This window comes from Leptosomus discolor, chromosome 5, assembly GCF_034619465.1.
Source record: "Leptosomus discolor isolate bLepDis1 chromosome 5, bLepDis1.hap2, whole genome shotgun sequence".
In the NCBI taxonomy this organism is placed as follows: Eukaryota; Metazoa; Chordata; class Aves; order Leptosomiformes; family Leptosomidae; genus Leptosomus; species Leptosomus discolor.
The window spans coordinates 21036560-21050163 of record NC_141395.1 but is presented as its reverse complement, the minus strand read 5'-3'; the positions used below and the strand labels follow the sequence as shown (position 1 = coordinate 21050163).

At 37.1% G+C, this 13604-nt stretch overlaps 1 protein-coding gene across 1 annotated transcript in view; it reads right to left on the bottom strand.

Moving 5' to 3' along the window:
• The window catches only part of CSRNP3 (cysteine and serine rich nuclear protein 3), an 84696-nt gene that overhangs the window by 45296 nt on the left and 25796 nt on the right, over window positions 1-13604 (bottom strand). The window lies entirely within an intron of this gene.

Genomic DNA, 13604 nt, shown 5'->3' with positions numbered 1-13604 from the left:
TGCTTGGTTACCAAGCACACCGTTTCTCATAGTATCATTTTCCACCTTAGAAACTTCACTTGGCCACTGACCAGCAAAATGTTTAAAACCAAATAAAATTAAGAGCTATTTGAGGCATGATAGCTAGTATTTTCTGTTTTTCTCCAACTATTTGGATCTTCTAGTCCCCCTTATACCACAGTAAACCAAAAAGAAGTTAGTAACCGAGTCAACGCAGTTGAAACGGCAGTAAAATCCAGTCAGAAGGAAGCAGACCATCCTTCCTTACTGGGCTTGTCATCAACAGAACTTTCTAAAGTACCACTGTTGCTAAACCAGCAACATTGCCTCATTTCTCACTTCACAATTTCCATAGCTGAGCAGACAAGCTCTTTGGTTTTATCTTCCTTGGAAGATGAATTCAAGCAAAGACAGAAATAAAACTGTAACAGACCCACAGACTGATCTAAGCAGCAACGTAAATGATTTTTTACATTTTATACCAGTTAGTAGTTTATGAAGCATCCCAACTTACAACACAAGACATTTTCAATCCACTAAGAATAAAATACATAGTGGACTTCTTATCTTATAGACAAGAAGACACCTAAATTCTAAAATAAGGTGTCTGCCTTGAATTGCTAAACATCAGTTTAGGATCTCATTCCACAGGAAGTGGATTCACTGAAACACTTCTTCCCACCTTTGTACATCCCACATACCACCTTAGATCTCTCATTTAAAGCTTAAAAGGTCACTGAACTCTAAGTTGCAGGGTAACTTTTCACTGTTTCAAATAACCTTTAGAGCCTGGAAACCAATTGTCCTTTAATAATTCTATCCATTTCCATTTGGCCAGCATTGACTTCTTTCCCTTATGTGTATCCAGCAGAGCTTCAAAATAACTTTTATGTACTACTTTGTTTGTGTACCAGCATCACTGATAATGTCAGCACAGCACTGGGAATTCTATTGCTTATGTTGAGTCTTCTCTACCAGCAGAACACACCACTTCCCCTGATACCAGTGTTAAAGAAATTAAATGAAAAATCTTACACATTTTCGCATGCAAAATAAATTTCATCGCATATACACAAGATTTTCATCAAGTTAAAACCTGAACCACTATACTCTTAGAGCAAACTTTTTACTATGTCTTTCTAATGTTCTACAGCTTCAGAAAGTAAGCCCCTCCAATTCAGAAATAAGCTTTCTAAGTAACACTGACTGCAATTTCTTTCATATAGGAAGAGTATCAATTAGCAATATTTAAACAACAACATTCATATTAGCAAATCAGTGGACAGTTCTAGGATGCACTGGTACTAAATCCATGACTTCAACAATCAAAAAGGTCTGCTGATTGACAATTTGATTACAGTTTTCAACTGGTATTCAAAGACATGCTGTGTTTTTGTTCTAACCTTCTGAGAGTACAAAGGGTAACTACAGTAGTCACATGCCCTGAAACTGTGCAAGGATCGACATTTCTGCAACATGCTCAAGTTTGGAAGTTCTTTTGTAGAAGTGGTTATCAAGTGACTGTTTTATCCATGAGTCCTACCTAAAAGGCATCAAGACTAGATAAAGATTTTTATTAGTGCATTTGTATAGCCCAAATGTCTTTCAAGATTTCAGCATTTCAGAAACCTTCATGATTTATTTTTTTAATTAAACTGACTGATACCTACCAGCTGCAGGACCTAATGTTCCAGTTCCAGTTCTAGTTCATTAAGTAGATATACTTATCACCCAGACAGAAGTACAATAGCCACAGGTTGAGTATGTCAGGCCACAGTTCCTAAAGACTGTGGGTTTTTTCAGCCTCTTGTGTTGGTGCACTTTCAGTGGAGGAAAGTCCTTTTTTTTTTAATTTTTTTAAAATTTTTTGTATCATTATTCAACATCTTTTCCAGTTAATAGATTAAAAAAAATAAGACTTCCAATGACGATTATAGTCAAATACTCTGAATAAGGCTCACCAATTTATGGCACAGACAAAACTTGGACTGTAGGGACCACTGGTACCACCTGATAGGAAGTTGCATCATCCGACAGTTTCCTATGTTGCAGAAAAGAAGGGATTACTACCTCAGTGTGATTTTTGGCATCCCTGCAATGAATGTGGTTTCTCAACCAGGTTTACCCCTTTGGCCTGGCATCTTTAAGCACTGAGAATAATATTGTCTCTGTCACAATATTTTTCCTTTTAGGAACATAAAGACCCTCTTTATTTCTGCTATAAGAAATGGAGATAATACTAGTCTTGCAGATATTTGGGGGTTGGACTAGATGACCTTTAAAGCTCCCTTCCAACCCAAACTATTCTATGATTCTATGATATTTAGAAAAAGCGTTAGTCAACCTGTCTGTTTTGACAGCAAAGGTGCAACCTGACTGCACAAGCTGTCGTTTGCTGTTAACAAACTTTTACCAGATCGACAGCTCCAAGCTCATAAAGGAACTCACCAGTTTTGTGACTGAAGAGCAGGAAGTCACGGTCCTTGCCTGTCTCGTTCCACCTTCTGGGGTGGGCAGATTTCAGTGACCCTACCAGTGCTCTAGCTGCCTACCTGGAATTGCTCTCCTTCTGCCCTAAGTCCACTGTCAGTAATGGTTATGTAAGTCTCCAGGATACAGGATCGTAAATGCAGATTTCAGCCATTCATGACTGCAAGAAGTATAAAGATTTGCAAGGGCCAACTGTTCTACTTTTCCAGAAAAAAAGACATTCTCACTGCCGTAGATATCTTGGATTGAGAGACAGGAGTGGCACCATTCACATGCAGAAGACATATTTCACATCATTTACAAAGGCAATGAGTGCGTAACTGTCCATTGTGTATCCTGCAGTTTTCTTAGTATCTACAGTACTGTGAGAATTCCTGAAAAGTTGTCATATTTAGCATGTAACATACTTAGAACAGCAAATTAGTACATACTCTGTGCTGATCGTCTTACTCTTTTCCTGAAGTTAGAAGCAACTCTCTGAAAAATCACATTCACCATCATGCTGGAACAGACCCGGATCAACAATTGCTAGCCTTGTTGTGACATTCAGTATGTCAAGCAATGACATAGGCAGAGTCTGCGGAGAAAAGCATTATCTTTCAGCAGAAAAGCTGAGATGACTAGGAAAACTGAACCCTTTGAGAACATGAGAAAGGGGTCATACACACAAAAGCCTGACTATTTTTCTAACTGTAGAAATTAATCTAATAAAAAAATCATTTCCCCACAAACCTCACCTGGTTTTACCACAATAATGACAGCATTAACAGCATTAAAAGCTATATATAACCTGATATATAGCCTTAAAAGGTTCTCTGATATATAGCTTAGAAGCTAAATATCTTAAATATCAAGCAGGAAACAAAGGTGGATTCAAAGACCTTGGATTGCAGAGAAAATAAAGAGATACCACTTGTCATCTCATTACAGTTATTTTTACATGCCACCTGAAAGTTTTATAGGTATGACAAAGGTGATTTTCAGAAAATAATTTAAAAACCAATGAAATACATTTGCAGGAATTCTCCAAAACATTAGAAACAGTATGGGAGTTGAAAATCTTAAAAGTTACCAGTACTAACGAACCCTGACAGGTAAGTGGAGAGGAAAAGACCAAGAAGAACTTGCCTCTATTTCAAGATGCAGAGGCAAATACGTATTTATGACAGTAGAAAAAGTGTGATGCTAAAGGAGATACAAAGAGATGCATCAGCAGGTCAAAGTAACATCACTTTTGAAGCAGCGTTAGACATACATGAGAACACAGTAAGAATGCATTTTTTAAGGCCAGGATTTTGTGATACTTGAGATGGAAAATGCTAAAGAGTGTGCGTAAGATTTTTTTTGCTTCACAGCTGAGTTTAGTTAACTATCTTGGAGGAGAGACAAACTGCTTCTGGAAAACAACCTTACAGTAAAAGCCTGAGAGGGATACATCTATTGTTAGCATAGACATCATAAATGAGCTGGGTTTTTTTTCCAGATTAGCCAGAAAAACTACAGATAGAAATTAAAAAGCCACTAAAAATATAACTGTATAGAAAGTTGCGGGATATGAAATGAAAAAAAAACGAAGCGCCTTTTCAGAAATAAACTGAGTAGCAATTAGAGGAACAGAAGAACCAAGAGTGGAAAAAAGCACAGGCAAGCCAACATTTCAGAAGATGAAATACAGTGAAGCCTTGAAGATGAGCTGTGGAAGATGAAGCTGAAATTTATTTTAAGATCTAGGAAACACATTTGTATCTAGTGTCTATATGCAGAAAATAAGGCACGTGGGTCCTGAAGTAACTGAATTATAAAGTAAATGAATGAGAATACCAGAAATACCATACTGTGACACTGACTACCAACTTATGCTAGAATGTAATTCTATCCATTAAAAAAGAAAAAGTAATAAAAAGCATTTCCCTTGCATCCAAACCCTCTCAAAAAAAATGAGAGGCAAAATTTATAAAGTGTAACGTACTCTGAGCAAAAAGCAGAAGATACGAAAGGTATCACTTTGCTATACAAAAGTCAGAGAATTTGGTGGAAATACACCAATGACCTCAGACTACTATGGATGAGGGTGGAGAAAGCCAAAACCCAAAATACTAGACAGGCTGATAGCTGAGTCAAATCTAGCCTGAACCAGAACTGAAGTGAAAATTCCTGCCTGTCCACACATCCAGTGTTTTGTTCAATCTAAGCACACAAACAAGGTGACTATGCTAGCGGCAGGGGCACTGCAACACTCCGTCCAACACCCAGTCATCAGCCAAAGCCAGATCTTCAGAAAACAAAGCCAAAAATTCAGAGGCCCACATATACATTAAATGTCAAATACAATGCAGGGGAATTTTTACTAGACAGTGGGTAACAGGATTCTTAAGCCATAGCTCGATTGCATACAACAGCAGGAACAAAAACTAGCAACAAATAGCATGTGTTCTTATTAAGATATATTACAAAGAAACTACCAGGCACTTAATTGCTACACAACTGTTACTTTCACTATACAGGTGTTTATTAATGCTTTAACTAATGACTGTATTTCAAAATTTTTCTCTGGATTGTCAAATGGAGACCCTGTCTAACTGCTAGCATTGGACTAGCAGCAGAGATCCGAAATCAGTTTCCATAGTTAAAACCCTGAAAACCATTTTTAATGAGTAATTTTGTGAGACCTTGAACAGTTTTAACTTTTCCATGCCTAGCTTCTCTATATTTAAAAAAAATAAAATCAAACAACATCTTATTGTTACTTATCCCACAATTGCACTCTTAGTGATTAAAAGTAAAAGGTATGCTTCAAGACTACCAGTTAGAGAGAGTCTGTGTCAATGAACAAGTTAAAATAATTAGTGGAAGAAAATAAATCAGGAGTTATGTTGCACTTCCGACAATAACAAAGTAAAAAAAAAAAAAATAAAAGCAAAATTATAGTGGCAAGTCTGAAAATTTAAGCCCGGTATGAACTTGACAATTCTATTTCTAAATAACAGCAGTAAGTAGTTGGGAAAGTACTGTTTCTTCTGATACAGGGTGATACCGTGTCACCTGAATTTACAAAAAAAAAATTCTTCAGCTAGGAAAAATTTAAACCATCTAGCATTATCCTAGTACACACAAAGCGGTTAAAAGCCATTTATTTCTCTTCTCAAAGATAATCCCTACTAATTGCTCTAGTTGTGGAAATACATTCTGTGGGAAAGGATAATGAAGATTACTTGTCAAGTTGGTCATGTCATTATTTCTCTGCACAGTCCAAACAGGATAGCCTGATCCATTCCCAGCATGCTTTATATCAGCCTACAGAAAAGGACCCATGTCTAAGCCATTCTGACCTTTCTTGCTAGTTTCTTCTGACCTTTCTGACCTCATTAGACTGCTAAAAAGAAAAATAGGAGCTGGTGGGTACTCTTGATGGATTAGAAACAACAAGAATGTATCTAGGACTTACTTCAGTACTAAACTGCACCACTGAATTATAATGCTTTTCAAACAGTCAAAAACAATAATAGGGATGATGATGAAGAAACAGAGGTGGGGAGAAACAGATTGTTAAAACATGTAAGTGTGAATAATATGCTTTTTTGAGGTTGTTCATCAGCATCCTGAATCACTTATTCTGCTGTAATTTAGGATGGTTGGATTTTTAAGGTCCCATTTGAGTGAGAACAGATATTAAAAAACAGTGGTCCCAGCACAGTTATTCTCATTAAGCACCTTGCTGAATGAGGGCTTTAATCTCCCCTGGCCAGATTTATTTAATGAATTCTTCAAATTCCCAAAGGAAGGAAACGCTAGAGCCTACAATAAAAGTCTCTGAAGTCTCTGTATCACATTTCAAACACTACATCATATTATCAACAAAATCTATATCTTTACAGACCAAAGGGTAGAGACACTATGAAAGTTCTTATTCTTTACATAATGCACACCTCCTCCAGTGGAACTACTTAAGATTTTTAAACTGCCTCCCAGTCCTGAAATGGACAACTCATGCATTTTTATAGCTTACATAATACAAAATGTATAAATTAATTTTGCTCTCTAAATATCCGGTTTTGCCATCCCAGGCAAATAATTATTTTTTTTTGCCAATGCTGGGATCAGCAAAACTCTCCGAAAGAAAACCACAGCCCCAGAACTTAACAATACAAGCCCCTAGTACTACAAAAGAAATTCTACAGCAGTTGTTCTCGAGTTAGAACATAGGACACATGCCATCTTACTTTTTTATTCTATATTTCTGATTTCCAGGGAGAAAAGTGCTATAAGGGAATGTATAGTCACATCAATCTTCCAAGTTCCCACATATTGTGATTTCTGATTAAAAACTCTTGTACTGAGCCACTGGAAAATGTTTAAGAGAAAAGAAGAATTTTTCTTTTATGCTTAACTACTCCTAAAAGGAGACACTAGTAGATAGGTTGACCTCAGCCAAAGGGTTCAGGCTTTATTATGGTATGCATTAAAATGCAGGCACCATCACATAAAATTAAATTATGTCCTTTTAAAAAATAAGACTATGCCATTTGTTCCTGAAATATCCTCTGTTCAGTTGTCCTGCAGTTTTATAGATCCTGGCATGGGAAAACTTGCATTTGTGATAGCAGGGATCATCCCCTTCAGAAATTTATAGCCTTTGGTAAATCTCTGCACGTCACATGTCTCCCTGTGCTAAGTGAATACACACGCTCACACCAAGCCAGCACCACTGAAGAGGATGTATATACTGCATTCGTGCAGTAACTCTCACTGGGGTTTATCCCCATCAGCTAAAATGTCTTAAAGCAGCCACTGGATCCAGATACTGTGACACAGCACATAGGGCTAACTTAGATGACACGACGGTTAAAAAACCAGCTTAATCAGGTTTCTACTGCAGTTTCATAGTTGCTCTATCTGGGCAGCTGTTCCAGCACAATTAGATCAGTGATTTATTCTGTGTCTCTGCTCCTCCCATTTAGGTCAATGGATTGAGATTTGAATATGTACTTTTTTCATCCCGAACACCATTCAGACCTTGTAAACACAGAATCATTTCAAGAGTTGTAGATGGTTTTTGTTTTGTTATGGGTTTGGTTTTTTTCCTTTGTTATTAGCTGGAGACTGGTGTGTGGAGATATGGTGGACAGAAACCCAGTGTTTGGGCATGAAAAAAAAATTTTAAAAGTCAAAAGCAGAATTGTTATCAGATAGCAATTCCTCCCTCCTATGAACGGTAGAAAGAAAACTTGTTTCATCAAAATTGTATTTGTCATCTTACAGGTATGCAGAAATTTCTATCATCTGTCTGTCTTGTAACTGAAAGAGAAATTCAAATCCAGTAAGATACAGAGAGGGGAAACCACTCTAAAAATAGAAAAGCGGCTTTGCTTGATGTATCAAAACGTATACCTTAACACACTTGCTCTTTTGAGGCTGTGATGACTGTGGATAATTCTGAGGAAGGCTGAATCACAGGAAGAAATTAAGTGGAAGCTGTTATGACACTGTATGGGAAGGGAGGTGTAGAGAGGGTGTCCACAAAGCATGGAAAAGATAGGTTACTGCCTGAGGAAGAAGGCACAGAAGGGACAAGACACTTGAACTGGCAGACTGTAGTCTGTCACAAAACAACTGCAGAATAAGCACTTCTAAAGATACTTTAAACTGTTTAACACAAAAGCCTTTGCGAAAACTTTTCATTGTAATTCTGTGCAGATCCCACCTATCTGAGCTTAAATTGATAATTTTCCCAGCTTGTCCTTGTTCTGAAATGTTCTTACATACACCTATGAATTAACTACAGCAGTTAACCTGCCATTTAAAAAGCAGGTAGAATGAAATTCCCCTTCACAAAAGGAAGGGCAAAGAGAAAAAACCCAGATAACACTTCTGTTATCATGTTATTTATTTATGCTATAATCTCATTTATTAGATGGGTTACTTTTTTACTAAATAAAGCCTGGAAAAGGAAACTCCTTTCAACTGATCTCTTACATAGTCCAAAAGCCTAATACCAAGTATCAGAGGGAGAAGCAGGGAGGGGGTGGGAACTCTTATCCTTCCTCCACATCTCAAATAAGAACGATATGACAAAAGCTTGGCTTCGCACTGCAGGATTATCACAGCAGCTATAACCAGGAATTAGCAGTAGGCAGTAAAGGTCTCCTAGTGTCTGATGATGCCCCAGAATTTTATGTACAATTGTATCAACAAGTTTTGCAAGTTTGGTAACATTTAGGCATCCGAGAAGTTAATTCCAGAAGTCCGATGCATGTTTTCATGTTTACTGAAAAAAAATGAAGCATTTTGTCTATTAAAAAGGCAATTTTTAAACAAGTCTAACATTCTTATCAAATCACATGGTAAGTCAATAATCACATGCTCTCACCTTATATGCATTATTGTGAGAATTAGAAAAACAGGAGGGAGAAAGCTGTCTTCTTACCTAAATGTATTCATGGCAATGAATGAGAACACAAACTCCTACACCCAGTGGCTGTACATTACTAGCAGGCAGGAGGACTACAAGTCCAGACTGCTACAAGAATAGGGGTCTCTGCTATGGGGGCTGCTTAAGGTCCTTTTCTTTATCCACAGTTTTGGTAGTGAGGGAAAGGCTCTCCTGGATATCACCTGTACAAAAGCAGATAACAATCTTTCTTCTTTGTGAACGTTTAGCAAGTGACTCCAAAAGTTCAATTCACCAAGTCTGCAACACAGATTTTCCACATAAAATGGTAGCATGGGGCACACCTATCATGAGCAACTGCATTCCACAAACAAGTCCACTGTTTGCATTTAGTCTAGGTTACTTTGCAGGATTTTTTTTTTCTTATTTCCATTTCCAACAAAACAATAAATGCTAAAATATGATAAACAAGATTAGGGCAAATATTATGTAGTAAACAGGTTATGTTAGACACTGGTTCCTCTGCAGTACCTTTGAACTCTAAAATACCGCTCTTAGCAAAAATAGGTTGAACAACATGACACAAGCTATTTTACAGAAACTTGACAGAAGTACACAACTGAATGATAAGCCTTTATTCTATTAAAAATGAGGCTTAGATGCCCAAATCATGCCATCCAAATACATTTTTCCTTTTATGTAAATATTAAAGATTTGAATTACAATGAATTTTAACATAAAATTATGTTACAGTTTGTTGACAGAGCAGAACTTAGGAATGATGTGAAGGATTCTATATGTTTGCACATTATTAATTGCCAAAACTCTTCACAGACGTGTTGCTGCTAGTGAGTCCTGGCCAAGGCTCCTCTGATCTCTAAAACTCATTAGGAGTTAATGAAGTTAAGTGCAGGGAAAAAAAGAAAAAGAAAAAAGGGAGGGGAGGGGGGAAAAAAAAACCCAGAACCCTTAAAAGAAAGTTACACACTCAGCATTATCAAGTAGATACTAAGCCTTATTTTCAAAAGTTTTTCTTCAATAATGACTGTATGATTAAGCCTTATGTTGCAAGATCTACGTTGCAAGAAAACAGTTCTAAGTTATTATACTGCAAAACAGACACAACATGCTTCTGAAGGTTTTCCCAAAACTTTACATATATATCCTATCTATTTAGAGAAGGCACAAATTAACAGTAAGCTATTCAGTTTGCCTTAATGTAAATTACTTGGAACTTGTAAATTCCCCCACAAGCTCCCTCTGTCTCTGATGCAGCCACTGAAGGAATATTGGTCTATTATCATTCTAAATCACATTTTTAATTGCACCCAGCAGTGGAACAGCAGTAACACCAAGGATCATTTGGAAAGTCTTCCTGCAGCATTTACCAGTCTAACTTAATGGGGCACCTCTTAAGACACCAGTACTGACTGCTTTCGGGGAGGGGGGGGGGGGGGAGGCGGGGGTGTTCATTATAGTTCCACCTTACTGCATGCTAAACACACAAACAAGAGAACCACACTTCACATCACAAATACTTCAACATTGAAAGTGTTATTTTTTCTTAAATGATTATTATGCAAAAATTCTAATAAATTCATCTTCGTTTATGCGCTAAAGTTGGGTCAAGTGAATCTTTATTAAGCAGGGTGTGTCCTCCTCTTCACTGTAGAAACTCATCAGATAATCAAAATCAGACACAACATAATACATGGCTTAAGCTACTGAAAGAGAATCGATTGCCAACTGCCTTCAGTAATGTGCAATAAGGATAATCCAGGTAAGGTAAAAAGAAATAATATAAAAAGTTAATTTGTGTCAGGCTACAGAAATACTCAACAAGGAAAACAGGAAGAGGAGATCAGTGACTCTATGGTCATGGACATGTGCATGTCCATATGATGCTGTACATAAGCAGCATGCTACTACATTTAGACCCACAGTCACTCATGAAAAGCCAGGTTTAATGTCTGCTTTCATATCATGGTTAACTCATAATCCAAACAGACCCTTCAGGATAAGAGTTACACTCGTGCTTTCTGATTTTTCCTTCATCACTACATGTAGCATTTAAAAATAACAATCTAACAACAAACAACTAAAAAGATAACAATTACACACATTTTCCAGTATCCAAGCAATGCTTACAACAAATTATGAACACGTTATCCAAGAGAAGATCCTATCATCATTTTCTTGCTATTTATCAAGCATTTTAAATTACTTTGTGACATTATTAAAATATTATGCTGATTACACACAGTTCTATGAACACATTTAGTACTTGAGATGTGTTGGCTAGCTCTTTGTGGCTGAATAAATCACATCCATTACTTCCAGTCTTCGGAAAAAATAAATCACATCATGATATGACAAATTAAAATACAAGCTTTGAAAGTACCTTGTAAGATAACTTTATGTTTCCTTTTCCAAAATATTAAACTGCTTATACTTTTGCAAGCAAGTGAAGAAAGATGTAAACACGCAATAATTAATTCATTTACAAACACAGGCAACAAGTTAGGAACATTTTTCCTGTATAAATCTAATTACGTTGGAAGCTGCTGATGTATGCTAATCCAATAGCTTTTAGCATGAATTTTAAGCATTTTTAAACATAAAGTTGCAGCTGGAAACTGGAATTTTTTATTAATGTTGTTCCAAAACTCCTAATAAATCTCTGCAGAGATCTAAAATTAACATCATGTTTTGCACCCATCAGATGGTACAAAATTGAAATTGGGCCTGCGTAATCGTCTAGATATACGCATGTGAATAACTGCTACTGTACTACTGACCTTGTGATCTCAAAGAACGCCAGTGTCTCTCAGGAGATTTTTAGACCTCTGAAATCATGTTTTCGGTCTGTAGACATTTCCTTAATCATTCCTTAAAAAAATGAAATTCATGTCTCATTACTGTTAAAATTATACCAGCAAACTTTTAGAATTTCTGTCAAAGTATCAGTGATGCTTTACGCACACTCAGAATAAGCAGAAAATTCAGTTTGTTTGCAATGAAACCAGTTACCATATTGGGGGGGGGGGGAAGTCAGAACAGCATGTGAGTCACATGTGTGAGTAAGTCACAGAAGTTATTTTACCAAAATATTTAATTATTGCAAACAATTATTGACTAACTTAAAAATATTTTATATTTCAGAAGAGCAGACCTGACTTTTGACAGACAAATGATCATATTTTGAGTACACAGCCAGTATGCACATTTGGTTTCTGGTACACATGAGCTACTTCTGCTCTGACACAACAGGGAGTTTGAAAACCTCCCTGTATTTCACCTAACAGAACAAAATTCAGTAACTGCAAGGACAATTAAACATTAATCCCGCTTACCAAGACAGGTGACAGACTTGCCATCTGTTGAAGTCCTTTAAAGGTTTGCTATCTTTCTAAAAGATGTTTTTGGATATAACATTTCTGAAAAAAATATTTGATCCATACTGGACACTTGTGGACATGGCTGTGGTAAAGGGAGAAGGGACTGGTGGCACAAGCCAGTGACAGTTCTTGCTTGCCGTTACAGATGCCTGTTTGTATCACTTTCCATTCCAGACCCGACCATTTGTGATCCTGCTTTAAAACAACACCAGAACCTTATCTCGGTTCAGTATTTCAGCTCAACTTGCAGAAGATCAGAAAGGAATATTCATTTCAACATTTCTGAATGTAGAACCTAGTTTCTACTGTTTGACTGATCATTTTTCACTGTCTTCTGTGGCACTGAACATTCAGCTCAGCTGGATGCAGGCTTATGGCCAGAAGCAGTAGAGAGACACTTCAAATGTGCCTGGAAGGTATTTTGTGCTCACAGCTAGTTCATAATGACATGATTACGAAGAAGCTTTGGTACAGACTCCAGTTAGACCTCTGGCGATCTTCACATCCTCCTTCAGCACAGGCCATGACTCTCTGGGAATACAACTCCTACATGCTGTCTTTGCTATGATCTTGAGCATCAGTGGTGCAACGCTTGGTACTGCATCATTCTCCATTTAAGGCATTCTCTATTTTAGGATCAAAATAATTTGGGAAAACAAAGTTTTTGATCATGATACAGGAAGTTTAGGTGATAATTAAAGTCTGAATCATAGAGGCAAACTAGATCAACTCCCAAAAGCATTTAGCACTGGCTCTTTTACACAAGTAATTACTATTTCTTGCCAATACTACTGCTGCTGTTTGCCTGTACCACAGTGTAGGCAGATGGACACAGTGCACACAACTCGAGCTTTCTGGACCAAGAAAGAAGGTAACAAACAAAAAATGTTTTAATTTTTGAGGTATGCAAACAAATGAGTTGGTAGCTAATCTAGTAACACACAACTGAAGTGACGGAGCATAGCATGCCATGCAATATAGATCAAACTGAGGAGGCTGTATGAACTTCAGAGCAATACACAAGGCTACAAAAGACGCATGGGCAGAAAAGAGAAAGTGGAAAATACAGTAGGTAGTTCCATTATCAGCTGCAGGATGCAGCTTTGTCTGCAAAATATGGGCAGTCATGGATCTGTGTAGTCCCACCTCAGCCTCTAGTAGTCTCACCAAATGCCATGATAGATTCTGATGGCTATGAGAGACTGTTTTGGTCATTAGCAGGTGGTCCATAAAGTAATGATGGAAAATATATTTGGTCCCAAACAAGTCTATATTTTAGCTTTTCTCTGTCCTTAATGTCTCTGAAACTAAAGAATACCTCACACTAC